Source organism: Oryza glaberrima, chromosome 12, assembly GCF_000147395.1.
Source record: "Oryza glaberrima chromosome 12, OglaRS2, whole genome shotgun sequence".
Taxonomy (NCBI): Eukaryota; Viridiplantae; Streptophyta; class Magnoliopsida; order Poales; family Poaceae; genus Oryza; species Oryza glaberrima.
The window spans coordinates 10,103,118-10,118,293 of NC_068337.1; the positions used below are offsets into that span (position 1 = coordinate 10,103,118).

At 44.4% G+C, this 15,176-nt stretch overlaps 1 pseudogene; it reads right to left on the bottom strand.

Moving 5' to 3' along the window:
* Positions 1–227: 227 nt before the first annotated feature.
* LOC127756262 (uncharacterized) lies at positions 228–8,609 on the bottom strand (annotated as a pseudogene).
* Positions 8,610–15,176: the final 6,567 nt, after the last annotated feature.

The window sequence follows — 15,176 nt, forward strand, 5'->3', positions numbered from 1 at the left end:
TATCAAGCCCTGGATCAGTAGACTGATACAGCTTCAACAATCTGGATCTTCATTGCGTACATTGAACAAGGCTCCAAAGGAGATGTTATTACATAAATTAATAGGGGAATTTACAAGATTGTGGCTAACTATTACAGCAGAAGCTATAGAGTGTCTCAACTCTAATATTTTGCTATAGACTTAAACCATCTAACTAATCTAGATTTGTGAACTAGGTTGAAATAAGACTAACTTATATGATTGAACTCCTGGCTTCGGCAAAAACTTCAATTTAACTCTGGAAAAAGGGGTTTGAAGCAAGGGTGAGTACAACGTACTCAGCAAGCTATTATATTCAATAATGAATGTATGAAAAGGTAATATTTGAGTAGGATTACGATTACTTGCAGAAGGCAGAGAATATAGAAATAGAAAGCCTGATGTTTTAAATGCAGCAGCATTTAGTAAAATCTTGAATTAGGTTTCTAACCAAAGTACCATATGAGTCCCGATACTCAATTCCGTGAGCACGGCTATTCAAATAGATTCATGTTTATTTTACTGCAGTAAATGTATGCTTTACCCGCAATCTATGACATGCCAATATTTATTAGCTTAGTCATGGCAAAGCTTTTCGGTTACTAACATCAGTGGCACCTGTTCCATGAACTCTCATCCTCATGCACTCTGAACGTAACGTTATCAGCAGCGAGAGGAGTTCTGGCGTTCCCGAGGTTTTTAGAGAGAGAACTGGTTGAGAGACCCCCGTCATCTCAACCAGGTTTTCACAATACACACACTTGAGCTCAACAAATCATCTACCTGCACCTCGGTAAATGTTATATTTGCCCTTCGCGGCATAAGTTTGCCTCCTGCGCGAGGACTTAAATAAGAACCACTGTACAGAGGTACCACCTTTGCTAGACAACCTACTTTGCAAGGTCTGTCCCCATTCTAGAATTGCGGTCGTACTCGTTCGTTTGACATAAGTACTTGGTAATAACTATATCGACTGAGATAGTACTAGCCACCCGGAATCAACCAATTCCTACGTACTGTCCCAATCGAAGTTCATTATATTTTTATGCAGACTAACTAGGCAGGGCTAAGCAAAGCTAGCATATTTGGTTTGCTATGTTCAGGTTATGCATTCAAAATCATGAATGACTAATGCATAGAATAGAAATATAAGAATATAGGGTAATTATGCTCAAGGGAAGGAATAATAACTTGCCTTGCTCCAACGCGAATAATTCAAGGTAGGCAACCTGATTATCCGATCCTTAAAATACCACAGGTTGCCATCCAAAATAAAATAAACTCTACTGAAGAAGAGGAAGAGCCAAATTCAATAAAAGCCATAAAATAACAAAAGAACGATAAGCGGCTAAGAGAGCTAGGGTTTAGGGTATAATCTATCTCCTTTAGGGTATAGGGATTATTGGGTTAATATTTTATGTGGAGGTTCTAGAGGGTTGGAGGTTGAGGTGGAGAGGGGATCAAGCAACTCATGTCGTTTATATTTTATGTGGGGTTTTGGTTGCTTGGAGAGTAAGGGATATATAACTGGTTAAGTGAGTATGTGGCTAGTATTGGCTGGTGGTAGGTTTGGGTAGTATAATACCTAGGGTTTGGTTATATTTAAGCCGATTGTGGAGTAGAGCAACATATCGGCTAGGTTCTATATTTTATGTATAGGTTCTAGAAGAGTAGGTAGTTAATAGTATGGTGGATAGGTGGGTATGGAATTTGGATGGTAGTTGAAATTTAATTAGGAAGGCATCGGCTAGGGTTTGGTTGTTTGCTAGTCGTTGCTAGAGTTGGACAGTATAACGACTAGAATTGGTATTTTCTCTAGCCGGTGTCAATAGACAGCATAACGGCTAGAGGGATAGGAGGTTTGTGTGGGTTTAGTGGGGCGGAAGTGTTACTCTGACAACCGTGAGTGGCGGCGGAGCGGCTAGGATCACACAGAGCTCAAGAGCTAACTGTGCGGCGTTCTGTGGAGGTCGAGGAAATAGTGAAGCTCCGAGCACTATACGCATCGAGGCGTGGGGTGCCAGGAGCAGCACTTCGACCTTAGGTTTGGTTTTGCCGGGCTTTACAACCAACAGTCCGACGTCGGGGATAGTAAACCGCGAACGTCCCCATGGAAGGCGTAAAGTTCCAACCGGCGGCTTTTTAGTGGCTAAAGGGTATTTTGGGTTAAAAAGAAATATTTGAAAAGACAAATATAAATTCAAACAGTATTTGAATAAATTCAAATAAAATATTAAAATAGCAAATTTGGTGTCAAAAGATAGGGTTTGAATTTAGATGAATTTAGGTCCAAGTTTCATTGGAATCGGATCTACGGTTTAGGAGATATGGGCTTCTAAAAAATAGGATTTGAATTAAATCTAGAAAATATGAAGTGTACTGTGTAGGGGCCCACCTGTCAGTCTTTCTTTTTCTTTTTCTTTTCCTCCTTCTTCTTCCTCCCGTCATCTTCTTCCTTCTCTTCTTCTTCCCGTGTAACAACAGAGAGAGAGAGAGAGAGAGAGAGAGAGAGAGAGAGAGAAGGGGCGCCGGTGCTCCGATGGTGGAACGGCTTCGACGGCGGCGGCCAAGCGTGTTCCCGAGCGACGCGCACCCGGGTAAGTCTGTGGCTGGCCGAGAGAGAGGAGGAGTTGGCCGGAACGGCGAGTAGAAGAGCTTCTCTTCGGCTGCAAGGGAGGTGGTTGTGGTGGCTTGATGGAGTGGATAGCGAAGAGGGGAAACTAGAAAAATGGATTCCCCTCGTCGAGGCAAGCCCGATGGCGCGAGGGTTTGGGTTGTGGAGCTACGGTGAAGGAGATCGGCCGACGGTGGCGGCAGCCGGTCATGAGGAAGAAAGAGAGAGAAAGAGAGGGAGAGAGAGACCTCGGATATGTGGGAGAAAAAGGGACGGCTTACCGGTATTTATAGGCTTTGGAGGTCGGTTCGCAAAGGAGGTCGTCATCTTGGTCACGGCGGCAATGTCGTGAAGAAGAGAACGACGACACCGGTCCTTCCATCCGATTGGCCGATCATGTCGGTTTGGTGCAGTGGCTGGCGTCAGCGGTGTGAGGTGGCGCTGACGTCGGGCGGCGGTTGCTTAGCGGCGAAGGAAAGACGGCGGCAAAGCTGCAGGCGACGGCAGCGGCTGCGTGTGCACCCGTGCGCCACGCGCGCCCATGGCACACGGCGGCGGCGCCCACGGGACAGGGAAGAGGATCGGCTGTGTGGCTGGGAGGGGTAGCTGGGCCGACTTGGGCCGCCTGAGTGGGAAGAAGAATTCGGCCCAAAATTACAAGGAAGAAAGTCTAATTTTTCTAGAGATTCAAATAATTGATTTAGAGGAATTTGGATGGCTAGATTTAAAAAGGATTTGAATTCAGAGATATTGATACATGGTGAGGGATTTTAAAATAAGGATGTTCTAATTTATTTGAGTGCAATCTTTTGAGAGATAGAATATAACGGAATTTATTTGATGCACTCGATTGAGAGGGAAGGGAAATAAATAGGATGTTAGCCTCAAATTATTTAGCAAGGATTTGGAGAAGTATTCGAGGCTAATGGGGAACTTGGATATTTGGCGATAAATAAGAATAGGTTTGAAATCAAAGGATGGGTCGACAATTAATTCTAATAAAATTGGAATTGCTTCGGTTTAGGTTCAAAGGTATTGTTGGAGGATTTCTTGGACCATGATTCATAAAAGTAAAAAGGATTTTCAAACTAAAATTAAATAAATGAAATTTTGGTCGAAAGAACGTTTAAGATGCAAAATCAAATCAAAGAGAATACCTCAATTTAACAAGACCAATTTTTAGAATAAAACCACGAAAGATTTTAAATACCAAAGAGGGGTTTTATGCATGTTAGTTTTAGGAGGTCCCTCTAATTATAATTTCTTAAGTTTAGGAAGTTATTAAAAACATAAGAATCGGCGTGATGCATATGTAGAAAATAGCAAATTTTCGGTATGTTACACGTGCAGGCAATGCAGCTGGTTGCGGTGGTGCCCCCGTTCGCCGACTCGCCGCCCCGGGGATCCCCGTGTGCAGCGGGCTGGGCGAGGCAAGGGGACTAGGAGGGGAGGCACGGACCTGGGTGAATGAGTACATGATGCTGGTGCTGAGGGAGGCGACGCCGAACACGCGTGAATCACCACCGGCTTCGTCTTCGGCTCCAGCAACGGCGGCATCAGTCTCCTCTGATCTGCGTGAGGTGGGGAGGGGCAGCGAGCCTGCGGTCGGATCCAGCGCCGCTGCCAAGATCCTCGCCGTGGTAGTTGGCCCTCCACACGTGGCTTCCTGGTTGGCTCCCAATGGCTATTGTGAGTGTTTAACCACCATACAACCATCATAAGTCACCTATAAATGTGCACTAGTGATGCTTGCGTACGACTTTTGTGACGCTCGGGTAGAATCATTGAGAGTTTCCATGGTACCTGGTGCAAGTTCGGTGCACCGAATTACCGTACTCTCTTGGTCATTTTCTTAGTCAATCATAGTCGAAAATACCCATTCTTGCTGATAGTTCTTGCTCTGCAAGAGGTAGGGTGTGCACCATAACCTTCTAAATGCTAACGCGCCCAGTCGTCTAGCATACTCATTCATGAGAGTAGCTTAGAAGCACTGGTGAGATATTGAAATGTTGGATCAAACTTATCGAGTCAATGCACATAGCGCGATTGGATTAACGGTACCGTAGAACTTCCTGCTCTATCGTAATTTCGACGTTGAATAAATATGTCGGAGATATTCTAGATTTAGCAAATTTTCTAATTCGTGATGCCAGCCATTTTCCTATATTCAAAACATGCGCAAAATTACATTCAGGTAAGAATGCACAATTGTTGCAATATAATGATACACAAAAGTTCCCGCAAATAATTTCAATGTATTCTATGCAATTCTATACATTTTACTGCAAAGATATTAACTAAAGGCAATAAAGCATTACAAATAATCAATAATCATAAATGCGATAAATAAATTTCATAATCATATATATCAGCAATAAAGGTACCTGAAATGCAAAGTCGAGGTCAAAATTCAATGTCTCGTGGCCCCTTTCATGCGAGAATATGATTTTCGGTGATATTTGCAAATTTTGTACGCCATTCAAACAAATATCCCAATAAAGAGGGTTAATTGTGTAAATTATGGAAAAATCAGGGTTTAAAAGGCAAAATTTCCTATGCAAAGGAACATGCACTTAATTTCTAAAAACTACAAGGGTCCTTTTGCAAAATCACATGAGCATCTTTCCTTTCTCTTTTTCTTTTGAAAGTTCAAGTGCCATTAATTTGGTTTTGGTGATTAATGACAAATCCAATTACATGAGACCAACATTGTTATAAGCATTTCTTTGTCTACTAGTCTCATATGGATATAAAAGTGGAATATGTGAGAGGTGATATCCGGACTTCATATGAGTGGAGAGAGAAACGTTCATTGATGATGTACCTAAATCACAAGGATGAAATGCATGGAGATCAAGCTATATATGTCACTCTTTCTCTCCGTGCACATATTGCTATATTCATACATATATATATTTTCATGTGATTACATAAGCATGTGAGACTAATGCTTTGTTTGAGCCATATCTTGTTTGGTCTCTTTACATTGAGAACATGAAGATGATGAATGTATGTTTTTATTTTAATGCCTATATTTGATAAATGCCTTCGATTCTTGTATAGGATAAGCTCCTAATGTTTCATTCTTTTATGCATACTCTTGCTTCACACAAACATTTTGTATGCATGCATTTAGGGGGAAAAATCCTATACTTTAGTTATGCTTGTAATCGATCTAAGTTATTCACTTTCATTTAATTGGGATATTTACATTTGAGCATATATTTGAGTATATGACACTTGTGGTGTTGATAAATACTTATCATTTATTCATATCATTTTATACATGCGATTGGTTGGTCAACATGTGGAGGTTGACAACCGGATCATTGGGACTAATAATTTTATTGAGTTGAATGAAAGAAATAGGTCCCAAGGATTGCAAAGGTGTTGATGCTCAAGTGATATAATTACACCTAACGATACCAAGAATGATAAAGTGAAGATATTGAAGATGTGGGATTCGAAGTGGCTACTGTGGCAAGACGGTGAAGGGCAAGCGATGGTCGGTCACGATGGACCATGCGGCGGTGAAGGGCAAGCAAGGGGCTTGGCACCGAAGAACCAAATCGGTGGTGAAGGAAGAGTGACGGCTTTGTCATGATGGACCGTGCGAGACCATTTGAAGCTACAAGTAACCGCATCAATCATTTGAAGAATATATGGTGAAACGGTTTCTGCATTGGCGTCCCTTAAGACAATGAAAGAAAGATGTAAAGAAGGCATCCCTATTGGTATAATTCTCTTCCTATTTACATTTGAGTTTAGGAATGTCGTACTATTAAGAGGGATGCAACGTCGAGGTATTTGTGTATGTCTCGGTGCTCAAAGCGACCTATCGTAGTGCTACCTTGAGAGAAACCCAAGCTTTAACCTATCCTTTGAGTGGTTTTAGACCTTGCTTTTGGTTGAGTTGGGTAGTCCTCTGAATGAGCTTTCCATAGAGTCCAAGATCATCTAAAATGGACTCCCGAGCAAAAAGTTATAGTCATTTTACTTTGTGCTTTTCGGAAATTCCGAAAAACTAAAAGAAATTCCGAAAATATTTCGGAAATATCCGAAAATTATCGGAAATTTTGAAAATGGCTGCGAATCTGAGATTGGCTTCTGTAAGTTTTTGGACTTATCCGAAAATGCATTTCGGAAATTCCGAAAATTACAGTGTTGGCCTCCAACGGCTAGTTTTTGAGGGGCTCGGGTATATAAACTCCTCCACTCTTTCTTTGAGTGGCTGCTGTTCTTGGGCAACATTAGACAAATCCAAAACCAAAGAGCCATCCCTGTTTTCCCTACCTTATGTGGTGCCTCTTTGTGAGAGGGATTTGAGAAGGGGAGAGATTTGGATTAAGAGATTAAGAAGTTGAGAGCTAGTGAGCTTCACTCCATACTTTGAGCACTCGAGTTCATAGCAAGCAAATCTTTGATTGTATCTATTACCCTTGGGGACTACGGTCTCCTAGACGGCTAGGTGTTGCCGGTGAGCACCCAAGGTTGTGGTGTGCCATGAAAAGTTTGTGAAGGCTTCGATTTCGCCTCCGCAAGGGAAGAAATCAAGAGTGAAACCGATGATTGCATTTGTGCAACCTCGTGAAGAAAGTATTGAAATAGACCCGGCCTTATGGTCCCTCAACGGAGACGTAGGATCCTTGGATCCGAACTTCGGAAAACAAATCAACGTGTCTCCTCTCTTGGTTTGCTCGTTCTAGCCATCTCTCATATCTTGATCTTGTTTTTACCTGATCTACTTGCATGCTTAATTAATATAGTTGGTGACCTTATATCTTGCTTAGATACCTTATTTGTCACCATTTGATTCATATACATTTTGTTTATTCGAGCTACGAGTTCATAGCTAGTGTTTTATTTCATTATCCGCCGAACTTTTTGCTTGAGACCGGAACTTCCAATCCCATACTGGAAGTTCCGATTTGAACCGAAAGTTCTCATCTCTCCAATATGCTATGAAGTGTGATATTTTTTTAGGAACGCCTATTGTAACGCCCCGATTTTCGTTCGGGATTAAAAATCATTAAATAATGCACCTTCTAGAAATTAAATAAAAATTAAAGCAATTTAATCAAGTGAAATTATAGGGGAAATTAAATTTTTCCTTTAAAAATCACTGGCCGAGAATATTTTGTAATATTCTTTGTGCCCTAATGAACTCTTTGAAATTTCCCGCGAATTTTCGGAGCTCAAGAAATAAGTTTAAAGTCACAAAGTTTATTAAACTCATTTAAATAAAAAGAAAATAAATTAAAATCCCCTCTTTGTCTTTGGGCTCGGCCCAATCTCCCCTTTCCCCTCCCAGCCAGGCCACCCTCTTCCCCCTCTTCCCCTCGGGCCACCGGCCCATTCTCCCTTCCCCTCCCTCAGCCCGCTTGGTTCTCTCCCTCGAGTCTAGTTTGCCTCCCCCAGCTGTCTCCTCCTACCTCCTCTCCCCTGAGCCGCCGACAGGTGGGTCCCACCTGTCGGGCTCATTCCTAACCTTCGGCCACGCCGCCCACCCCTCCCGCCGATCCGCGCTTCCCCTCGTCCCAACTGGCATGGACCCGAGTCCTCTCCACCTTGCGCCCACATCCCGCCCCACTCCCCCTCTCTCCCCGCGGGAACCAGCCCTACGCTGAGCCGCCACTCGCCCATGTCACTGGAGTCCCATGCCACTGCCCGTTGCCGCCCATTCCGGCCATGTTCTCCCCTCCCCGAGCCTATAAAAATGCTCCTCGGGGCTCCCTCTCTCTTTTCCCCATTTTTCCAAAGCCTCGGCTCACCCTTCCTCGCTCTCCCCACGCCACCCCGCGCGCCGCCGCCCACCGGCGAGCTCCGACTGCATGCTGCAGTCGCCGTAGCCACTGCCGTGCCGCGCCGTTTGTGCCGTCGGCTTCACCTCGCCGTGCTGCACCCCGGCCTCTGCTCCGCTTCCCCATTCGATCGCCGGAACCACCATCCCATTGCCAACTCGAACCACCACCGCCATTCACCGCCACCAGCCGCCCGCTACTACCATCCTAGGGGCCGCCGTGCCGCGCCGTTTGTGTCGTCGGCATCGCTGTGCCGAGCTCTACCCTGGCCCCTACTCCATTTCCCCTCTTCGCCTCCGTAACGCCGCCGCCACGCGCACCACCTCTTTCCACCGCTGCCACCGACTCCAGCCGCGCGCCACCGACGCTTCAAACGTCGCCGTGGCTCATCGCTTGCGCCATTGGCTTCGCCGTCGCAAGCGCAAGGCCGGCTGCCACTTAGTTTGCCCAGTCCACCTCCGAAGCACCACTTTCGCCATCAACCCGAGACCGCCGCCGTTTGCCGCCTCCGGTCGCCGATCCCCGCCGTTCCCGACCTCCTCGCGGTGCACCGTCGCCTCCTTCGGCTCCGCAAGGACAAAGAGACCCTCGGCCACCACCTCCTCACCTCCGGGAGCTGCCGTAATCGCCTCCCCTCACTCCTCGGTGAGTCCCGCCGCAAACGCCGTGCTCAGCCGGTGTTCCTCGCCGTGCCGCGAAGCCTCTCCCTCTCCTAATCCCTCCTCTGTACTCCCTAGGTCCCGCCGGTCCTCGGCCGCACCTCCGCCGCTGTCAGATCCCAAAACTAACGATTCAGAAACCGAGATGTTTAATTGTATCAAGCCTTGGATCAGTAGATTGATACAGGTTCAACAATCTGGATCTTCATCGCATATATTTGGTAAAGACTCCAAAGGAGATATCTTTATATAAAATAATAGGATATTTACAAGTTTGTGGCTAACTATTACAGCAGAAGCTATAGAATGGCTTAACTCTAATGTTTTGCTATAGACTTAAACCATCTATCTAGTCTATACTTGAAAATTAAGTTAGAATGAAACTAACTTATATGATTGAACTCCCAGCTTCGGCAAAAACTCCAAATAGACTCTGAAAAAGAGGGGTTGAAGCAAGGGTGAGTACAACGTACTCAGCAAGCTATTATATTATTCAACAATGAATGCATGAGAGGTAATATCTGTGTAGAGCTAGATTTACTTGCAGAATGCTGAGAATAAAGAGGTAGAAATCCTGAAATGCTTGATATGCAGCAGTATTTAAGAAAATCTTGAATTATATTTCTAACCAAAGTACCATATGAGTCCCGATGCTCAAATCCGTGAGCACGGCTATTCGAATAGTTTTAAACATATTCATACTGCAGTAGATGTACGCTTTACCCGCAGTCCATAACTTGCCAATAATCATTAGCTTAGTCATGGCCCAGTATTAAGTTATTAACAATTGTGGCACCTGTTCCATGAACTCTAGTCCCATGCGCTCTGAACGTAACGTTATCAGCAGCGAGAGGAGTTCTGGAGTTCCCGAGGTTTTTAGAGAGAACTGGAGGAGAGACCCCACGTCATCTCAACCAGGTTTCCATAAAATCACACAAACATCGTGCGATAATCAAGATATTTACCTGCGCCTCGGTAAATATCACATTTGCCCTGCTCGGCATATATTTGCCTCCTTCGCGAGGACTTACATAAGAACCACTGTACAGAGGTACCACATTGTTAATTAACATAATATCTAGGTCTGTCCCCATTCTAGAAGCTGCGGTCGTACTCGTTCGTTTGACATAAGCACTTGGTAAACTTATATCGACTGAGACAATACTAGCCACCCGCAAATCAACCAAATCTTACGTACTGTCCCAATCTAAGTTCATTATATTTTATGCAGTCTAACTAGGCAGGGCTAAGCAAAAGCTAGCATATAACTGGTTTGCTATATGTTCAGATTATGCATTCAAAATCATAAATGGCTAATGCATAGAATAGAATGTAGAATATAGGATAATTATGCTCAAAGAAAGGAATAATAACTTGCCTTGCTCCAACGCAAATAATCCAAGATAGGCAACCTGATTATCCGATTCTCGAAATACCATAGGTTGCCATCCAAAAGACAATAGACTCTACTGAGAAAGAGGAAGAACCAATTTCAATAAAAGCCATAAAATGGTAAGAAAACGATAAACGGCTAAAAGGGCTAGGGTTTAAGGTATAACCTATATCTTTTATAGGGTATAGGGATTATGGGGCTAGTATTTGCTAGCGGTAGGTTTAGGTAGTATAATACCTAGGGTTTAGTTGTATGGGAGTCGTTTGTGGAGTAGGATAGCATATCGGCTAGGCTCTATATTTTTTGTGGAGGCTCTCGTGGTTTGGACGATAGGAAATGTACTAGATAGTTGATATAGTTAAATAGGCATGTGGCTAATATGGGTCAAGGTTGAGCTTTTGTAGAATAGTGGCTAGGGTTTAGTTGTTTAGGCCGGTATCGAGGTAGGATAAATATTGGCTAGGGTTTTGGGTGTTCGCTAGTCGTCGCTAGAGTTGGACAGCATGACAACTAGGTTTGGTATCATTTCTAGCCGTGTTGATAGACAACATATCGGCTAGAAGAATAGGAGGTGGGTGCAGTTTTAGTGGGGTGGAAGTGTTACTCCGTCAACCGTGAATAGCGGCGGAGCGGCTAGGATCACACAGAGCTCAAGAGCTAACTGTGCGGCGTGCAATGGAGGTCAAGGGGATAGTGAAGCTCCGACTGCTGTACGCATCAAGGCGTGGGGTGCCAGGAGCAGCACTTCGACCTTAGGTTTGGTTTTTGCCGGGCTTTACAACCAACGGTCTGACGTTGAGGTCCGTAGACCGCGCAAACGTCCCCATGGAAGGCGTAAAGCCGGCGGCTTTTTAGTGGCTAAAGGGTATTTTGGAAATAAAAGAAAATATTTGGAAAGCAAATATAAGTTTAAATTGTAAATTCAATTATAAGATTAAATCAAATATTTATTCAAATGGTATTTGAATAAATTAAGGAAATTCAAATAAAATCTTAAAATAGCAAATTTGATACCAAAATGAAGAGTTTGAATTTAGATGAATTTAGGTCCAAATTTGACCGGCGCTCGCACGTAATAGAACACGTGCGCACTTTATGTGCGCGGTTTAGGAGATATGGGCTTCTAAAGAATAGGATTTGAATTAAATCTAGAAAATGAGAAAAGTCACTGTGCAGGGGCCCACCTGTCAGTCTTTCTTTTTCTTTTTCTTCTCCTTCCTCCTCCCGTTCCTTTCTTCTTCTCTGTTCCAGAGAGAGCCGGGAGAAGAGAGAGGAGAAGGCAATCGGGGCGGCGGCGCTTCGGTGGCTGGAGGGCGGTGACGTCGGCGTCATGCGTGTTCCCGAGCACGACGCACCCGGGGAGGGCGGTGGCTGGCGGAGAGAGCGAGGGAGATGGCCGAAACGGCGACGACAAGAGCTCAACTCCGGCGAGTAAAAGAAGTGGTGATGGTGGCTTATAGGATGGCTAAAGGAGAGGGGAAACTAGAAAAATGGGTTCGTCGGAGGGGGGCAAGTATGGTGGCGCGAGGATTTGGTTAGTGTTGCTCCGGTAAAGGAGATTGGGCATGGCAAGATGGTGGCCGGCATGGGAGAGAGAGAAGAGAGAGAGTTCGGTTTTTGTGTAGAGAAGGGCCGGCTATTTATAGGACGGAAGGGCGGTTGTGAGAGGCGGTTCGGAGGAGGAGGTCGAGGAAGACACGGCAACGGTAGCGTGAAGAAAAGAATGACGGCGGCCGGTAACTTCGCAGCGAGGGAAGGCGTTGGCGGCGGCGTGCGCCGTGCGCAACACGCGCACGGGAGGAGGAGGCGGCTCCGCTGGGGTGTGGGCTGGTTTGGGCCGGCTCGGCTTAGCTGGGCCGGCAGCCCAAGAAGGAGGAGGAAAATAGAAAAGAAAAGGGATTGGGCCAAAAGGAAGAAAGAATGGAGTTTCGGCCCGATGACAAAAAGAAAGGAAGTCTAATTTGAATACTTGATTGGATAACTAGGTTTGCGAAGAATTTGAATTCGGAGAGAATTAATAAAAGAGATTTCTTAATTTATTTGAGTGCAATATTTAGAGGTGGAGTTTGAGGGAATTTATTTGGAAGCACTCAAATAGGAAGGGAAATTAATAATATTCCTCAAAATATTTTTGGGAATATAGAAGGGAATTAGTTGAAGGCAATAAATAGGATACCAATTCTAAAATTGGTATTATGTATATTCGTGGCTAAAAAGGGTGAATGAAGAGTATAAGTTGGAATTTTCTTAGCACAAGAGCAATTATTCACAATATTTGAAATAATACTATTCTTGTGCTGAAGAGGAAATCAAGCCACAGAAATTAAATTGGTGGCTAGATCAAAAGGAGGAATTTGGATATTTGGATCGAGAATCAAAGGATGGGTTTAAGATCAAAGGATGGGCTAACAATTAATTCCAATGAGATTGGAACTGCTTTGGTTTAGGTTCAAGGCAAAATTGGAGGATTTCTTGGACCATAATTCATAACAGTAAAAATGGTTTTCAAACTAAATTTGAATAAAAGAGTTTTAGTCGAAAGAAGGTTTAATATTCGAAAATAGAATTCCAACAAGAAATAAATATGTTTTTAAATGAAAAACACAAAAGGGATTAAATACCATAGATATTTTTATGCAAGTTAGTTTTAGGAGGTCCCGCTAATTATATTTTCCTAGGTTTAGAAGGTTATTAAGAACATAAGAATCAGCATGATGCAAGATTAGAAAATGACACATTTTCAGGATGTTACAGCCGCGGCCGGGAGTCATCGAAGCGTCATCCCCGACTCCAACCCAAGGAGCGCCGCCGCCTAACCTCATCGCAGGCCGCCTTCCCGTCTTCGCCTCACCATCCCGTCCGCTCGGTGAGCATCCCCCTTCCCTCCCAGCCTCACTCTGCTGCATCCCGTGCATGCCGCCGCGCCAGTGGTCGTCGCCGGCGACCATCGGGCCATGCGCCGCCGCTCCCCTGCCGGCTGGCCGGCTTGAAGCCGTGCCGAGCCCGGTAGCCGCCAAGCACCGTTGGATTCACCCGAGGCCGTCCACGTGGCTGTCGTGGTGCTGTCCCACGCTGGTGCCACCTTGGCGCCACGTCCTTGCCAACTCCCACGTCGGTCCACCGTGGCCACCGCGTGGCTGCCACGTGGTGTGCCCACGGGCACGCGTGCGTGGACTCGGTCCACAGTGCGCCCGCCCCTTTTAGCCACCGATAGGTGGGGCCTGCTTGTCGTTGCTACCCCTCTCCCCTCGGTGACGTCATAAATGACTTTAAATTGCGCAATAAATTCAGTTAATAATTATAGAAATTTATTTGATGGCTCAAAACTTCTAACATTCATATCTAATTCATATGAACTCCAAATTGAGCCATTCAACTTGTAAAATTCATCTAAAATTGAGATCTACATGTTTGTTTACTTTTTATGTACTGTTTGCTTGGTTTTTACTAAAGTTTTTCCTCGTTTTGCGTGCCAGCGTGTAGTTTCCATCGTTTTGAAAGATCGCAGGCGCAAGGAAAAGAGATCAGAAGGTTGTTGTGAAGAAGCAAGGCAAGTCACACATTCCCCTTGAGCATGTTGATCTCAATTTATAAATGTTTTATCGTTTGCAAATACATATGCATGTTTTGCTAATTACATGGGATCAGGGTTTACCTACCTGCTTGCTTGTGCCATATTATTTGATATATGTTCTTTGTCAACCTTGGGTGAATAAATCGCCTAGATTGTGTTACTTATGTTGACGTAGCTAGAACCATTTGCTTAGCCATGCTTAATTACCACTAGCACAGTTGATGGGATAATTGTAGTATTAGACCTTTTAATATCATGACGAGCTGCATGCTCGGGACATCCGACCATGTTTCTTTGGTCATAATTATCCAACTAAAATGCGACTGAATGGTGGGCTGTGGGTGCATGGTTTTGCTAGTCGCACCCATGGCAATTAAGGACCGGTTCGCGGGATAGACTGGAAGACATACAGCGCTTACCACAAGCGGGAATGGGTAACTGCCTAACTTGAAGTATAGCTTTCCTCTGGTTGACGCATCCAGGCAAGGGTGAGCGTGATGGAGTTCGGATGGGCCCTACGACGGCCTATGCGGCTTTTAGATTCGCCTAGGCACGAGAGGGAATTGCCCGCTGCCCGTGGAAAGTAGGGGTGAAACCTGAGGTGTGGTGTTCTGAGTGTTTTCAATGGTGATAAAATCTTTCTTTTAATGTCTTGCTATTTTAAGATTTTGACAGGGGTGTGCGGTGTAATTCCATTGATTTTTGGATTTCGATCGTATCTAAGATCCTAGTTTATCTGGGTTGCTAACTCAATGGTAGAGTACTCGGCTTTTAAGTGCGACTATGATCTTTTACACTTGGATGAAGCAAAAAATTCGTCCAGACTCTTGGTAGAGTCTATAAGACCGCGACTGATCCTCAAGGGTAATGAATGGAAAAAATAGCATGTCGTAATAAAATCAATTTCTTATTTTGGAATTTTGGAATGGAATAAAAAAATTCTGATTTTCTAGGTCTAATGAATAAATGGATAGAGCCTGGCTCCAATTCTGGTAAAACAAAAAGCAGCAAGCTTAACTTCTTAATTGGAAGAACTCCCTGATCTAATTAGATGTTAAAAATAGATTAGTGCCTGATGTAGGGAACAGCTGGTTTTCCTATGAGTAGACCTTTGATT